Source organism: Toxorhynchites rutilus, chromosome 3, assembly GCF_029784135.1.
Source record: "Toxorhynchites rutilus septentrionalis strain SRP chromosome 3, ASM2978413v1, whole genome shotgun sequence".
Classification (NCBI taxonomy): Eukaryota; Metazoa; Arthropoda; class Insecta; order Diptera; family Culicidae; genus Toxorhynchites; species Toxorhynchites rutilus.
The window spans coordinates 192,664,796-192,682,262 of NC_073746.1; the positions used below are offsets into that span (position 1 = coordinate 192,664,796).

At 40.3% G+C, this 17,467-nt stretch overlaps 1 protein-coding gene across 3 annotated transcripts in view; it reads left to right on the forward strand.

Annotated features, from left to right (window-relative positions):
- Positions 1-17,467, forward strand: part of LOC129780410 (protein RCC2 homolog) — a 60,122-nt gene that overhangs the window by 22,401 nt on the left and 20,254 nt on the right. Inside the window, exon 2 of one of the 3 annotated variants that reach the window (XM_055788673.1) lies at positions 14,814-14,957. The exons of the other annotated variants lie outside the window; for them this stretch is intronic. The gene's annotated coding sequence lies outside the window, so the exon portion shown is untranslated. The remainder of the gene's footprint in view (positions 1-14,813; positions 14,958-17,467) is intronic. 3 annotated transcript variants of the gene reach the window in all.

The following is a 17,467-nucleotide window of genomic DNA, read 5'->3' on the forward strand; positions in this document are numbered from 1 at the left end:
TTATAGCTCGAACATTTCGTACTGGATAGGAGAGATGTTTGCATCACTTGATAGGGAATATTTCTACGCATCTATCGCAACTAACAAAATTTTGTTTTTCATTAGATAAATAATTGAATAACTGTAAAATATTAGGCGTTATCTAAACGCCCTAACTGCATTGTTTTGATTGGCCCGATTTACGGTTTCCCTAACACAGCCATCAAAACCAAGCAGCCTTGGGGAAATCGGCATTGCAAATACATGAAAGTAGGGGGACTTTTGTTCTCATCGAAAAATGTTCCCTAACACAGACTTTAAAACCAAGCAGAAATCGGCATTGTAAGCACACGAAAGAGCCTAGAGGCGAGTGAACTGAAAAGTTTAAACCCTCTTAAAGCCAAAAAGAAGAAAAAGAACACACGAAAGTAGGGGGAGCTTTTGTTCCCACCGAAATGTGTTCCCTAATAGAGATTTCTAAACCAAGGTGCCTGGAGAAATCGGTATTTCAAATTCATGCAAGTCGGGGGTATTTTTGTTCCGACTGGAATGTGTTTCCCTAACACAGACTTCAAATCCATGAAGCGTGGGGAAATCGGCATTGCGAATTCATGCAAATCGGGGGTATTTTTGTTCCGATTGAAATGTGTTTCCCTAACACAGACTTCAAAACCGTGGTTTCTGGGGAAATCGGCTCTGCAAATAAATGCAAACTGCGAGTACTTTTGTCCTCGCTTGCCTTTGTGCAGAGTGGAATATGTCTGTCCTAACATGATCTTCTAAACTTAGGAACCTGGGAAGATCGTGCAGCCACTAGAAGCGAATGAACTTCCCAGTTTCAAGCAAATTCGAGATTCGAGAAGTATGTACACTTTTGGGATGTAAACTTCAGAGGGAAATGTAAAATAAAATAATCGTTTGATAATTTTTTTTTTGTCTTTATTGGAAAGATTTTCAGCCTTAGGCTGGTTCATCAAACGTTTGATAATTCTTCCGTACATATATTTTGTTCTAGTCATCATACCAAACGTAAAAGGTCCGTCATTAAATTTACTTGTAACGAAGAACAATCAATCACAATAAATGAATTGACTTTACACGGCATTTGTTCATTTTTTTCACTCACAGAGCAAATATATTGAACTCAATTGAATTTGGAAACTGTTTCATTCAATCAAGAATTTAATCAATACAAACGAATGATTGCTCAGCTAAGGTAGTTCCACGTGAACCTTGCGGTTATATCATAGATATAACCCACTAATTTTTTTTCGACAATGTTTGCCTTATAACTATGTTAGTAATATGTAACCGATTACTCGCGGTTGGCTCGTGGTTAGTATTACAAGTGTTTTCGTAATTGTGATGTTGCTGTCTCCAATGCTCTGTACCTGTGCTCGACACGGGATACTTCCTTTTGGGATGCAGCTGACCATTAATCAGCAACGCCCCCTAGTCTGTACCCCATATCTAGCGTGGTGCGTCTTCTCGACTCGAGGAATCCAGGATAGAATGGTCACTAGCCGGCGCAAACATCAGCTCGTGTAGAGTTGTCATGAGCGGTACAACCTTTGGCTCTTGTTGAATGATCATCCCATCCAGCTTTGTGACATATTGTACAGTAAACTACATTCAATGCGACGTGCCGAAGCGCCACTCAGTGTAGCATTGGAGGCGATTTTAACCTGTAATTGAACATTTGCGATGACAGTGGTACAGTGTCGACTTTCAATGTGGGGTCGTAATTTGGATCTCTATGTTTACAAAAATGTCCAACTAAATAAGTCGCATTACATTTCCGTCCAATTAGCTAAATGTCGAACTAATAATAAATTACTGTACTTTCAATCTGGAAACAATTTAAGAATTGGTGAAAATTGAATAATCAGGAAAGTCCCCAACTATCAATAAGCTCAGAACAACTGCCAAATTCACATACTCATCAGATCTTGGCAAACAAATTATGAAAAAATCAATTTGTGTTTTATTATTATTTTTGATATTATTTTAGAATGCATTGAACTGTATTTCGTAAACTCTTTTTTGAAAGGTTTAATGGCCCTGATAAGCGCCTTGTTTTATGGAATGGTTCCAATTTAGAAAACTTAGTACTCGTGGTTTTGAAAAAAACCATTTCGAACGCCCTCGATGCCGCCTTGTTCTGGATTTGCCACCAAAACAGTTTGTATAAAGAACAAACTTTTTTCTTCTGCTACCTGATGCCGTTTTGCGATTGCGTTTGCCACTCGCCACTCGCTGCAACTGCCTGTTGTCTTGATGTCCACCGAACCGAATGTGTTCTGTTCCGAATGCGGGTTTTCTTATCGTCGCGAGTAGCTTTACCAGCCAACTCGATCACTTCGGCGGCCGAAATTATATAACGCCGGCTAGGTGGACTGGTGCACTGGTACTAACGCGCTCGGCCTAGCTACCCTTGCGGGGAACTTCAGATCAACACGGTTCGAGCGGGATTTTGCCTTTCCCTTCACTTTTCCTCCTTTACCATGTCCAAGCATGGCTGCTTAGGTTGGTTTGTTGATGTGTTGTGATGCGAACCGATGTGGTGTACGGTTTGAATGAGAATGATCGTTACGGAAGGAAGGAAGGTCCTGTATTATAGAGACTTTAAACTTTTGCAGTTCATTCGTCTCTAGCCTTGAGAAAGGCCCTTTGAAAACTCTACTCTACTCTACTACTCTACTCCAGCGCTACCACCTCCGCTCTCTTGCCTTGAGAAAGGCACTCGATCCCTCGCCGTCCAGCTCGTCCAGCAACGATGTTGTCCAGTCGGTGTCCACACAAAGAATGATCGTTACGGCAGCGGAGCGGGGATTTTTAAGCTGACTGGCTGGCTCGAGAATTACGCATGTGTGAGACTGCGACCAATGTTTCGTTAATTTTTTTCTTTTTCCTTTCCAATCGTGCTTCATTCTATTTCGCTGCTGCTCTGGTTGCCCGTTTTGGTCGGTACGATTTGAGGAGCACAAAATGGACCAATCAAAAATGGGCACATAGTGCATTTTGACAATGCTTGATATTTCACAATTATTCAATTATTTATCTCAAGAAAAATGAAACGTTATTCGTTATGATAGATGCGTAGATATATTTCCTATCAATTGATGCAAAAACCTTTGCGATCTATTGAGGAATGCTCGAGTTATAAGCTTTCCAAATCTTGCATTTTTTCCTACTTGTTCAGTGCCTAGATTTCCATTTCACCCCCTATATCTTCCGGTTAGACGTAGTCCTACGTCAAAAATAATTATCGAATTTAAAGAACCGACCATGTACATTTTGTTTATTGACCCAAAAAATGACCTGTGCAAAATTTCAGCTCAGTCGGACATGATTTGGAGGTGCCTCAAAGCTCTCGAAGTTTTGATTTTTTGATCCTCGAAAATCTTTCAAGGTGGGGAGTAAAGAAAATTTAGAAAATGAAATTTTTTTTTCGATGCCAAATGACTTAAAATGCATAAAACGTCGAGATCTGGTGTTATCTTGAATAAAATTTTTTGGCCGAAAATCGACTTTTTGGAACTTAGCCTGAGTGGCTAAAAAATCAAAAATTTGAGTGCTTTGAGGCACCCCTAAATCATGTCCGATTGAGCTGAAATTATGCACAGGTCATTTTTTGGACCAATAAACAAAATGTTCATGGTCGGTTCTTTCAATTAGATAATTATTTTTTTCCATGTCTTCATTGCCTCTCAGTCTAAGTCCCAAAAGCTCGATTTTCGGTCAAAATTTTATTTTTAGGGATGACACCAGCTCTCGACGTTTCATGCATTTGTAAGTGATTTGCCATCGAAAAAAATTATAAGAGGTTGTGTCCAGGACACGACCGCATTGTTGACGTAGAACTATGCTGTTATTTTATTCAAGTCGCTTGTTTATAACTTCGGATATTATTTTATAATGCTGTGAAATTTTAGAAATAACTGTTTAGTAGAATGGTTTCATCGCCCTGAAATGGTATTTTAAATTGTAGAATCAGTTGTTGATATTTGATTGATGATTCATTCTTGCCTTCGCAGAACAATACCCTAGTCCTATCGTATGTCTCAATTTGTTTCATGTCAATGCATTGAAAATTTACCTCGAACGCTATTCCGGTGGCCTTTTTCGCAATTGACATAGACTCGGCTGCAGTCGATTATATACTTGTTGCACCAGTACCATTATTCCACATCATCTAAATATAGACACATTTATCTCCGTTTTGCGCTCTTCTCAACAGCCTTGTCTATTAATATTGCCTGTCTAGATTAGCTGTAAGCTATTTTAGCTTAGCTGCTAGCCTTTGTGGAAAGAGTTTTGCTACCGTCATGCGAAATCAAATCAAAGGCATAATTTCAGAACAATTATTTTTTTGGTGAGCCGACGATAGCCTAACTTTGATGATTCCCCACACAATTGTGTAGCTCGAAACATTAATGCAATGGCATCATTTTGATGCAATGATTGCAATGCCAGAGACATCAGCGAGTAAGTGACTTGGTCGCGTCCACCCCAATTGCTTTAAGAAAGGCACTCGATCCCTCGTCGTCCAGCTCGCCCAGCAACGGTGTTGTCCAGTCGGTGTCCTTACGAAGAATGAACGTTTGCCTCAGCGAGATCCACTGTTTATACTGAATATTGGGGGACTTCGAAAACGAGAGCGTTACGTTGGAGGCTCAAGGTTTTATGCATCCAATATTGGATTCAAAAAACATTGTTCTGAAGAATAATCTTCAGAAGCTCTCCCGCTAACTGCACTTGATTGACAAATCACAAAATACTAGCAACACTGCTCTGTGTTCACTGGTATTGATTTCGAGTCGTAATATTTTTCGTTATTTTTTGAGTTTTTCGGCCTAATTTAATTTGATTACCGAGCTGACGCTGTTTATTAGATTCCGTTGTTGAATATATGTGTTGATTCGTCGTACCGTTGTGTCATATTGTAGTATTTCGCGAGTGTTGTGTTTTCATTTGTGGAACAAATCAACAAAGGTGTATTACACTCCACGCCAATTTTTTTTTAATTGAAGCGACATCTACTGGGAAAAAGTCTAACTAATCACTCGCAAGCTTTGTTGTTAAAAAAAAAGCTTATAAGATTACGAGTCGATCTAAGTTTAGGCGCATCATCATGGCAAAACAGTGTAAAAAATGCTCTGAAGCAATTACTGGCATCGATATGGTTGTTTGCCGTGGTTACTGTGGAGCGTTCTTTCATATTATCACCTGCTCGGGGGTATCACGTGCGCTGCAGTCATATTTTACATCCAACGGTAAAAACTTGTTTTGGATGTGTGACGACTGTGCAGAATTGTTCCAAAATTCCCAATTTCGGGTTATCTCGAGCAAAACCGATAAGGAATCCCCATTGAATTTACTTTCGACGGCGATTTCCGAACTACGAACCGAGATCAAACAGATAAATTCAAAGTCTACTGCACTTCTCTCGCCACCAACAAGTTCTGCTTGGCCAGTCATAAATCAGCCAAGAGGTGCAAAACGTCCCCGCTTGTTGGAATCCACAGCACGACCCGAAACATGTCAAATTGGAAGCAAACCTACCCAGGATAATGTGCTTTCAGTTCCAATTTTTAAAAGCGACGAAGATAAAAAATTCTGGCTATATTTGTCTAGAATTAGACCAGACGTCACAGAGGAAGCTGTACGCGTCATGACGAAAGCTAACCTCGAAACTGAGTGTGATCCATCGGTATTCAAGCTAGTTCCGAAAGGAAAAGACACTAACACGCTTTCATTCGTCTCTTTCAAAATTGGATTGGATGAATCGCTTAAAAATAAAGCACTTGACCCTGCAACATGGCCTGAAGGATTGATGTTTAGAGAGTTTGAAGATACTGCCGCAAATTTTCGGTTCCCGCTGAGGAAAAAAATCACTTCGCTAGTTCTTCAAGAAGATTCATCTCCAAACAACCCAACCACGAATCTGAGGTGATTACTTCTACTCCGGGACGCAATAAATTGAGCATACTGGAAGCCCCTAATCCCCCCTCCACAGTCGAGACTCTCCTGCCAGCGATCTTCAGTCGTCCCGGTCCTGTGTTTGGGTGCGGAGATGGGGTCTTCTACTGTGCTTCCACAGGCAAGTACTCATTCGATTCGTTGACAGTACTCCCGATAATACCAGTCGCTTTCAGTGCTTCTACGTCAGAGGAATTTCTAAACCAACACCGAAATTTTATGATTTTTTCGGATCTGCCCAACCTTGCATCTGTATCTATCTCTTCAATGTTACCGGGATGCACGCCTGCAAATCTTATGGAAGTCCCGAATCCTCTCGTCACAGTCGAGTCACTCCAGCCAGCGATCAACAGTCATCCCGGTCCTGTGCACGATGTTGGTGAAGGGGTCTTCCAAGTCCCTAATTCAGGCAAATATACATTTAACTTGAACGTCTCCCTACCGGTAACGCACATTGCTTCCAGCCGATCGACGACAGGAGACTCTGATGTACCCAGTGCGACTATACCCGTATTCGAACCGAAAGTATGTTTGTCCCGCCGCATCTTTTCTGTGTATTATCAGAATGTAAGAGGAATACGTACCAAGATTGTGCAGCTACGCTTGCTGCTTTCCAGCTGCGATTACGATGTGATTGTGTTCACAGAAACTTGGCTTCAGGCAGATATCGACAGTGCTGAAATCTCATCGGATTATAAATTTTATCGTTGTGACCGTAGTGTGTTATCAAGTCAACACTCTCGTGGAGGTGGTGTACTTATCGCTGTTAAGGATCATCTCAGCTGCGAGGTAGTTACACTGTCAAACTGCGACCATCTGGAGCAAGAGACTGTTTGCGTACGTTTGCAACACAGATGCCTTTACATTATCGCTATCTACCTTCCACCTAACTCGTGTGCTGATTTTTATTGTGCACATGCAAACGCAGTGCAGGATGTTGCGAACCGTGCTTCTACTGAAGATATTATCGTATCTGTAGGTGACTTTAACCTCCCAAATTTACGCTGGCAGTTGGATGAGGATGTAAACGGCTTCATTCCCTCCAATGTTTCTTCGGAGCAAGAGCAGGCACTTATTGATACTATGTTTACCACCGGATTGCAACAGATTAATCGATATGCGAATGTGAACGCCAGATTACTCGATCTCATTTTTGTCAGTCACCCAGGTCAACTTGACCTAATAGAACCGACGGAACCTCTGCTGCCCATCGACAATCACCATGCGCCTGTTGTGTTGCTTTTGGACGAATGCAGCGATGATTTCACTACACAAATCGAGTCAGATGATAATTTTTTCTACGATTTTTATTCCTGTGATTTCGGACAAATTAAATTGGCATTGGCGGCCGTTGATTGGGATTCGTTACTACTATCTGGATCTGTGGATGGAATAGTAGCAATATTTTATGACAAGCTTTATTCGGTGCTTAATGACTATGTACCACGGAAAAGACGAACATTCTGCACTTCCAGTAAACCGTGGTGGACCTCAGAGCTACGACATCTTCGTAATGTCCTCAGGAAGTATCGTCGCCGTTTCTTTATTTCAAAATCTGAGAGCGACCGTGAAAATCTCCGTGAAATTGAAATGTCGTACAAATCAATGCTGTCGTCCGCCTACGACGACTATTTATCAAGGATCCAAGCCAGCATGAGGCAAAATCCATCGCGCTTTTGGAACTTCGTGAAGCAACGGCAAACTTCAACTCGCATCCCACGTAACGTCAACTTCAAAGATGTCCAGTCCCACACGAATACGGAAGCTGCTAATCTGTTTTCTATGTTTTTCGAGAGCGTGTTTAGCAAAGCGTCACCTGTACCAAGGAGGAATTGTTTTGCTCACATTCCTACGCACAACATAAATCTGCCCATCCTGCAATTTTCTATGAGTGAAGTACTGGAAGCCTTAGAGGATCTGGATATCAAAAAGGGATATGGCACAGATGGTATACCACCCTTGTTGTTGAAAAAATGTTCCAAAGAACTTGTGAATCCAATTGCTCGTCTACTCAATCGATCGCTTCAGGAACGAATTTTCCCAGCATACTGGAAATCTGCCGTTATCGTTCCTATTCATAAATCTGGGAATTTTAGTCAAGTAACAAACTATCGTGGAGTGTCTATACTTAGCTGTCTCAGCAAGGTGTTTGAAAGACTGGTGCATAATGTCCTATATAACGCTGCATCATCTGTTATCTACGAAGGGCAACATGGATTTATGAAACATCGCTCGACCACAACGAATCTCATGTGCTACGTCACCGCACTGTCCAGAGAAATTGAAGAGAGGCGGCAAGTTGACGCGGTTTATATTGACTTCGCGAAAGCCTTCGATACTATCCCGCACATTCTAATTGTTGAGAAACTGAAGTGCATAGGCTTTCCAGATTCAATAACAGAATGGATTTTTTCGTACCTTAGTGATCGCAGTGCATACGTTGTGGTCAACTCAGCTAGATCCCGAAGTTTCGACATCACATCTGATGTACCGCAGGGAAGCGTTTTCGGACCGCTATTATTTATCATATACATCAACGACTTGTGTCTCCGGCACTCATCGTCCAAACTTGCATTCGCTGATGACGTGAAAATCTACCGTGTGATCTCGTCTCCCTTGGATTGTTTGGTTTTACAAGAAGACATCGATAGGATGCTGGAATGGTGTGGCGACAACGGAATGAGGGTCAATGACAAAAAATGTAAAATTATTTCTTTTTGTCGCTCCAATAACTCCATCAATATTTGTTGGAATCGTCAGAACTGGAACGTACATCGACTATCAGCGATCTCGGAGTTACGATTGATTTAAAGCTCCGATTCAACGTACACGTGGGCATTATGACTGCCAAAGCTTTTACCGTGTTGGGATTCATCCGCCGTCACGCATATGAGTTCACAGACACTCGTGCCCTAAAGATGTTATACTGCTCATTGGTCCGCAGTATTCTGGAATACGCTGTTCCTGTTTGGTCCCCTTTCTATGTAGTTCATGCTTTGACGATAGAACGGGCGCAGAAAAAATTTTTACGTTTTGCCCTGAGACGGCTCCCGTGACCCATCTAATCTTCCTCCTTATTCCGACCGGTGCAAGCTGATAGGATTGGAAACATTATCAACCAGGCGCGTTACATTGCAAAGGATATTTATCTTCGACATACTGCAAGGCTCCATTGACTGCCCTGAACTTCTTGCACAGGTTCATTTGAACATTCCTCCCCGTCGTTTTCGGAATTCATCACTACTAGCTGTTCCATATCATAGAACAAACTACGGCTTCAACAATCCATTTGATTTTGATCTGTTTAATTGTGTATGTAATGAATTTGATTTCAATTTAAGCAAAAACGTTTTTAGAAATAGGATAATTAATTATACATAGTTTGTAAGTAAATAGTTCAGTCTGTGCGAGTAATCGAAGACGGTGGAAATAAATAAAAAAAAAACCAAATGTGTGTGGTCGCAATATTATATGGATAGAAAACATAAAAATAAACTCGCTTGAATGTAATTTTCAATTCCAAGGGGAACTGGCAGATTATTTTTCAGCGACGATCAATTCTTTCCAGGTTTCTTCTCGATAAAAGTTGCGCGCGTGTATGTGTGTGTGGCGGCTGCTTCGATGTCTTCCCGGGGAACCGTTTTGACGTAGGACTACGTCTTTCATTTCTATACCGGGGTGTAAAATCAAAGTTTCGAAAACGAAAGCGTTACGCCGGAGACCGAGATTTTGAGCGTTAATAGCTCCTAAACAACTGAACGAAATGGTATGATAAACACTTCATTCGAAAGATAAAATGTCTACGCGTTCTATACTTGTTACTTTCTGATCCAAAAATTTGTTTCAATAGTCTTAAAATTGCTTTCAAAACATGTTATTGAAATCACCAATCGGTATATAAGAGAGCGCCGCTCGGAAACCCACTCAGTTCAAATTGAACAGCGATTGGAGCATGTTGTCGCTGTTGTGGTGAAGCTCTTCGTTTATCATGAAAGCGCGGATGAACGGTGTCACCAAGAGCCTGTTTGTGCACCTTAGGCCAGAAGGAAATCCATCAGGAGGAGAGTGATGCCACAAACGGTTCCCCGGGAAGATCTCGAAGCAGCCGCTACACACACACACACACACACACATACACATTTACACGCGCGGAATTCTTTCCGTTTGGATGCCATTCAGCATCGAGAAAGATCCGGAAAATAATCTGCCAGTTTCCCTGGGAATTTAGAAATACATTCATGTGAAAGAGTTTATTTGAATGTTTTCTATCAAGCAAAAAACTTTTCTGAACTCTCATCCATCAAATTTGGAGCCCTGAAAAGGGCAGTTGATTATATAAAATCATAACCATAATATTATACTGTTTATACCAGCCGGGTGCTATGATTGATGCTAGGATCGTTAGCAAAATCTCAAACAGAACTGTCAGTGGGATACCCAATTCATATGAAAACAAGGGGAAAATGTCAGTGGGATACCCGATATGTTGGCTCCTGTCAGTTCAATGGGGGTTCTCTGAAGACGTCACCCGGCTGGTTTATACTATACTTTTTATTAATTTATAGTACGGATGGTTTGTAGTGCAGTTTTTTGCAAACTATACTATGACTTTGGCATGTGTTATTGTCATCAATTCGTCTTCAATTGAAAACAAACATTGCTAGATCATGTAAAAGTTATCTATAAACTAAGTTTGATCGTCATTTAATAATTAAACGTCACGTTGGGCGTTGAACGTGTTAACTCGACTGAAAATTTTTCAGTTCGGCCTGCAAAAACGAAAATAATTGGAAGAGTACAGCATAATGCATAGACGTGAGTATGAGCTTCCCCATCTCACATTTCAATAAGATTAATGTGTTTCCACGCTACATACGGATACGAATGATTTCAATAACCTGTTTTCGAAGCTATCATTAAGCTATTGAAACAATTTTTCGAGTCAACAAATAGCAATCATATAACTCTTGGACATTTTATCTTTTGTATGAAATGATTATCATACTGTTCCGTTGATCTGGAGCAGAGTGAATCACGCTTAAAGAAGGAATGGATTTTGACGTAGGACTACGTCTAACATTTCAATATAGGGGCCCCTTTCAATATTTCGGTGTGAAAAAGTGTTCAATTTTTGAACGCTAATACCTCCTCAATTTATGAATGGATTTTGGTTCCAAATACACACATTGATAGGAAATATCCACAGCAATTGTTTATATGCTACACATTATGGCTTTTCAGCTCATATAAAGTTCAAATTGATGAAAAATTGAAAGAAAAAATTCCCTACTTTCCCATACATTTTGTCTGCGCTCCCGCAGCAAACAGCTATTTATTACAAGCAACCACGGTACGGGCGAAACGTATGAACAAGGTGAAGGAGGGAGACAAAACAGAGATTATAAATAAATATAGGCGGTCGCTACAACGTTAACTATATGGCTATATAAAGTGAGCGATGGTGGGGCTTGGCCACATTCTATCATCGGACGTCAAGCAGGAAAGACGCTATCTTGAAATTGATTTTCAGCAGAGATATTGCTGCATTTGCCGGGGATGTGTGCGGTGCGATACCGCAAGAGTGAGAGACAGAAGTTTCAATGGGATGTGGAGCTGGAGAGCCTATCGAAGTGTGCTGAAAGCGGTGGAAGCGTCGCGCTGGGTGAATGAGCGACTAATCGCGCTCGATTTGATAGATTGCTGAAGTTTTTAAACGGTTGTTTAGCTGTGACATATTTGTATGTTTGTATGTAACATGTTTGTCTATGGCGCTGTACCACATTAATTGAAATTTGACCCCTTTCCTGTTGACCAGTTGATCTGAAATTTGGAACACACCTTTATCTCTGCAGTCATTATAAAACTGCGTATTTCATGATCTTGAAAATCCAAGATGGCGACCGCTACAAAATGGCGGATTACATATTTTCTCAAAGCCATATATGGGTAACAAATGAAAGGGATTGACTCATAGAATACAGTTATTCATGAAAAATGCAAATCCAAAATGGCGGATTACATATTTTCTCTAAACCCCATCAATGTGGTTATCAAAGGAAGGACTTGACTAGTAGAACACAGTTATTATGCGAAGCCTAATTATATCACGATACCAAACGGTAAATTTCTATTACGATATGCTTGCCATCAAGTGTGTGTTCGTTGCCGGCTGAACAATAAACCCCTACAACATTTGCACCGCACGATAAATTTTGATTTTTGACGTAGGACTACGTCTAACCGGAAGATATAGGGGATGAATTGAAAATCTAGGCACTGAACAAGTTGGAAAAAATGCAAGATTTAGAACGCTTATAACTCGGGCATTTCTCAATAGATCGTAAAGGTTTTTGTATCAATTGATAGGAAATATATCTACGCATCTATCATAACGAATAACATTTCATTTTTCTTGAGATAAACAATTGAATAATTGTGAAATATCAAGCACTGTCGAAATACACTATGTGCCCATTTTTGATTGGTCCATTTTGTGCTCCTCAAATCGTACCGACCAAGACGGGCAACCAGAGCAGCAGCGAAATACAATAAAGCTCGATTGGAAAGGAAAAAGAAAAAAATGAACGAAACATTGGTCGCAGTCTCACACATGCGTAATTCTCGAGTCAGCCAGTCAGCTTAAAAATCCCCGCTCCGCTGCCACAACGATCATTCTCATCCAAAACATACACCACATCATTTCGCATCACATCACATCAACAAACCAACACAAGCAGCCATGTCTGGCAAAGGAGCAAAGGAGCAAAGGAGGATCGCGACGATAAGAAAACTCGCATTCAGAACAGACCACAATCGGTTCGGTGGACACCAAGCCAACAACAGGCAGTTGCAGCGAGTGGCGAGTGGCAAACGCAATCGCAAAACGGCAGCAGGTAGTAGAAGAAAAAAGTTTGTTCTTTATACAAACTGCTTTGGTTGCAAATCTAGAACAAGGCGGCATCAAGGGCGTTCGAAATGGTTTTTTTTCAAGACCACGAGTACTAAGTTTGCTAAATTGGAATCATTCCATAAAACACGGCGCTTATCAGGGCCATTAAACCTTTCAAAAAAGAGTTTACGAGTTACAATTGTATAACATGCATTCTAAAATAATATCCAAAATAATAATAAAACACAAATTGATTTTTTCATAATTTGTTTGCCAGGATATGATGAGTATGTGAATTTGTCAGTTGTTCTGAGCTTATTGATGGTTGTGGACTTTCGCAATTATTCAATTTTCACCAATTCTTAAATTGCCTCCAGATTGAAAGTACAGTAATTTAAATTTATTTCGACATTTAGCTAATTGGACATTTTGGTTGGACATTTTTGTAAACATAGAAATCGGGGTCCAAGTTATGACCCCACATTGAAAGTCGACACTGTACCACTGTCATCGCAGATGTTCAATTACAGGTTAAAATCGCCTCCAATGCGACACTGAGTGGTGCTTCGGCACGTCGCATTAAGTGTAATTTACTGTACAACATGTCACAATCTGGATGGGAAGTAATTTTCTAACTGTGAAAGCTGTGGCGAGTGGCAAACGCAATCGCTAAACAGGAAGGTTTAACCGAACAAGATGGGGATATCGAGTGATAACAAAACAATAAACTCTTTAGATTAAAGATGATTTTGTGGTCCTGAAAAGGACCCTTTTTAGGGTTTGCTTCCGGATCAGCAGTCGGAAAACGCTCTTTACTTGGAGCAGGTATACTTCGTCACCGCTTTGGTACCTTCGGAAACCGCATGCAAGTTCACCGGGCAGCAATAGACTGATTGCGATCTGAATTTCCCACGCCGTAATGGTTGACCGCTTATTGTAGTGGGTCAGACGCGGAGCTTCCGCTACGATACGCTCATCGCCTTTGATGAGAAACCGGTGTCGGAATGATCCTGATTCAGCACCTTATGATGTAGATAGCATATGATTCCTTCTCCTTCTTCTTGTCGGTTTCCGAAATATTCTTCTGCGCCGTGCCGAACTTTTTGGCGGCTTTTCCACTATTCCACTAGTCTTCGGTGCCTTCGTGTTTGTTAGAAACAACTGCATGTGAATCCAACGAGCGAACAAATCGTAATGAATATATTTTTTTGCCATCGCTCCCTTTTAACGCTCATTCGTTTGTCTCGTTGGAATCGCCCCTTTGGCTGAGTCTGCCCATTTGTCTCTATCCTGTGAGTGTGTACCGCTAAAGTATAAAACGCGCGGAGCCCAAAAAAATATTTCATTTTCTTTCAAGTCGTAAACCAGTGTGGTTGTATGGCATCGTTTAACATCGCATCGCATCACATCATAAAAACAAAACACAACACCAATGGTTATTTTCAGAACCACCAACATGTTCATAAAGAGTAAACAGTAAACTAATCCATTTTTCAGGTAGATAGGTAGATATTCACGTAGGAGAACAAAATAAAACCATATATTTAAAATATATATTATATTTAACAAAAGCTGTCCCCTTTGTATAGTCATACGTCACTCCGGTTATGTCCCCGACATTACCCACCCGTCTTTTTCGTATTTGCATCTAAACGTTTGAGTGTTTGCTGAGTTTTTATTTTATTCTTTGATTTTTTCTGTAATTTTATGCATGAAAAGTTGGTCATTCTGGGATCTGTGCTCCATGATATTCGAATAATGAACACCCTTTGGTGTAGTCCTACGTCTCTCCGGTTATGTCCCCGACATTACCCACCTGTCTTTTTTCGTTGGAAGGACGATATTTTGACAGATTCGCATGATTTCGTAATTCAAAGTGACATACTTTATTGAAAACATTTCGCAAGAACCAATTTCGCACCTAAAAAATCCGCTCATTCTTCATTTTCTTCATTCATTCAAGCTTGATGCCGTCAATGCGAATAAAGTGAGATGCGACAAAGTCGGCGCACTCCGCTCAAGTTGTGAAGGACGCAATTTAAACCACTGTGAAATCAGGGTCCTGCATCCCTATTCCAACCAAGGTGCTTATATAAATATATAACAGGTAAAGCAACATCATCACTTCAATAAGAAGAAGATTACGGGTTGTGGAGCGGAGGTTGTTTGTTTTGTTATTGCCAAGACGGGTCTATGGTGCTAGGTGAGGCCGTTTCGTCACTAAGTTGGTTAGGGGAGCGGTATATGAAAACAGCACGGAAGAAAGCAGAAGGGGAATTATTTGCTTGTAGCGTGAAAGAGATAGACTAATCACGAGCGAGCTTCGGCAATAGCGTATTGTGTTTTGTTTACAAACAAAACACAGTAGACTTCCAAGATGGCTGAAGAGTGGTTTTAGCAAGTTGGCCCACCTTAGTATATACTTCTAGGCGCCTTGGTTATTGCTAGAATACGTCATTTTTGGATTTTCACATGCGAGAGTAGTGGATGAACTGGATGAGAATGAAAATCTACGAAATCTTTTTCACATAAATTCGCGAAAGCCGAACATAGTAGGCATCGTTCTAATAAGCGTCGTAGCAGTTTGTAGAGAGCCGCCGGCAGCGTTCTGATGATTTTCCTGTTCTTCCGACCGGGTAGAAATTTTCACCAGAGCTGTTTGTGAACAATACCGACAGCAATTCCAATATGGCTGAAAGTGCATTTCATATAATTGTTTCACCTGGTATATATTATAGGCGCCTTGATTCTAACCAATGCAAATTGAGAGTAGGCAGCAGTAGTGATCCCCGATTTTTGAAATTAATCGTTCATCCACTAATCGAATACTTTTAAGCAGTTTCTTATTCGATACGATTAATCGATCCAAATAATCGATTAATTGATTAATCGTCACACTGAGAGAAATAATTAGTTAGACTAATATTTCTCATTCGTTAGAAAGCCATCTGGAATCAAAAAAGTGTTCATTACGCCTGAAAATCTATTATTATCTTTTACGCTCCCCTAAACTCGTAAACGAAGCTCATCTCGCATCGACGGCATTGAGCTTCTTTTAGGAGTTTAGGAGAGCGTCAAAGATAATGATTGATTTTCAGGATAAAACTGCAGCGGCTGTACGGTTTTTTGCTCTGGGTTTGGATCGATTAATCGACGTAAATTATTCGTTCGCTTCGATTATTGGTTGTGCAGTATTCGTTCGATTAATAATCGATTTCTGTAGGAAGTATTCGATTAATCGATTAATCGAACGATTATCGGGGATCACTAGGCAGCAGAAGGCTAGGCTTACGCATTGTTTATTGTTCGGAGTCAATATTGATATATTTTTTGTTATTGTTTGTCGAAGCCTTTCTGTGGATCTCGATGGATTCCGGGTGTTTTGAGCATTGCCTTGTTCATTTGTGTGCATTTCCACAGTTGTCACACATAAGATCTTCTTCGTAATGCTTTCTTGTCTCCTCCAATTATGAGTAGTCAGTAGTCAGTTTGTAATTTTTGAAAAGAAGCTCCGGCTCTAACAGACATATTTATTTCGTCGATACATAAGGTAAACTACACACTAGTATCTTTGTAATATGATCATGGAAATTCTCAGCAGTACTTCCATTATGTGTAGTTGCTGCCATTTACATTCCATTCAATGCGTGCGTTATGCTTCATTCTTTTGGTCATTTTGCCTCACTACACGTGTAGGAAAAAAAGCTCTCGGAATGAAAAAAAAACATTTCTCATGGCACTTCCCTACTGTCACCTCAAGTTAATTACCTGAAGAAGAGAGGCATTATCGGAATATCTTTGGAAAAACGTTTAGTATGCGTGAAAGTACAGCAACGAACAATGTCTTTTATTCCTTTTTGTGGATTTCAAAGATAGAAATTTTCTCAATATTTGCGTTCCTATATTGGATAACATCCAAAAAAAGAACGCAAATGTAGGGAGCATCTGCGGATTGTACAGTATTTCTCATTCACTCAGCCAATGAACCCTCTTTTATATCTGCTAATTTAATAAATTATGTGTAAAATCGGGCTTTGTGCGAAAAAATAAACCACTAAGAGGGTACAGTTGCTCTATTATTGAAAATTTCTCTATGGTAAAGAAAAATTTTACGCTTTCGCGTGAGTTCTGTTCTTAGACTACCTTTATTTCTATTTTGCTAAAATATATATACACGTTTTTCTTACTCAAGAGAAGGAGAAAGAATTCTCCTTTACCTAAACTACAGGTACTAAAAAACTAAAAAGAGAAAAGAAAATATTTGTCGTCTGTTCATCAGGCCTAAAATTTATGTTATTGTTTTTCTTTCCCTATCCCTATCCGGAGACGTAAACAATCTTCTTGGGGAAAAAGTTTTTTCCCTTTTTCTATTTCCTTTGTTTCGTCCACAAGCGGCCGAAGCATCCTAGTTTATTACCCTTATCCGCAATAAATGAATCTCTTAATTTTATAATTTTATCGCTTCAATTTGCTCTTGTTTCCCTGCTCTTGTTTCCCTTTTTTTATTTGGGATTCCCTATCGGATTGTGATGTATATTTTCCGCCCGTAACACCAGACCCCGTAAATCTACCTCATAGATTTACCCCATTATAGGTCCTTGATTCACAGGAAGGTTC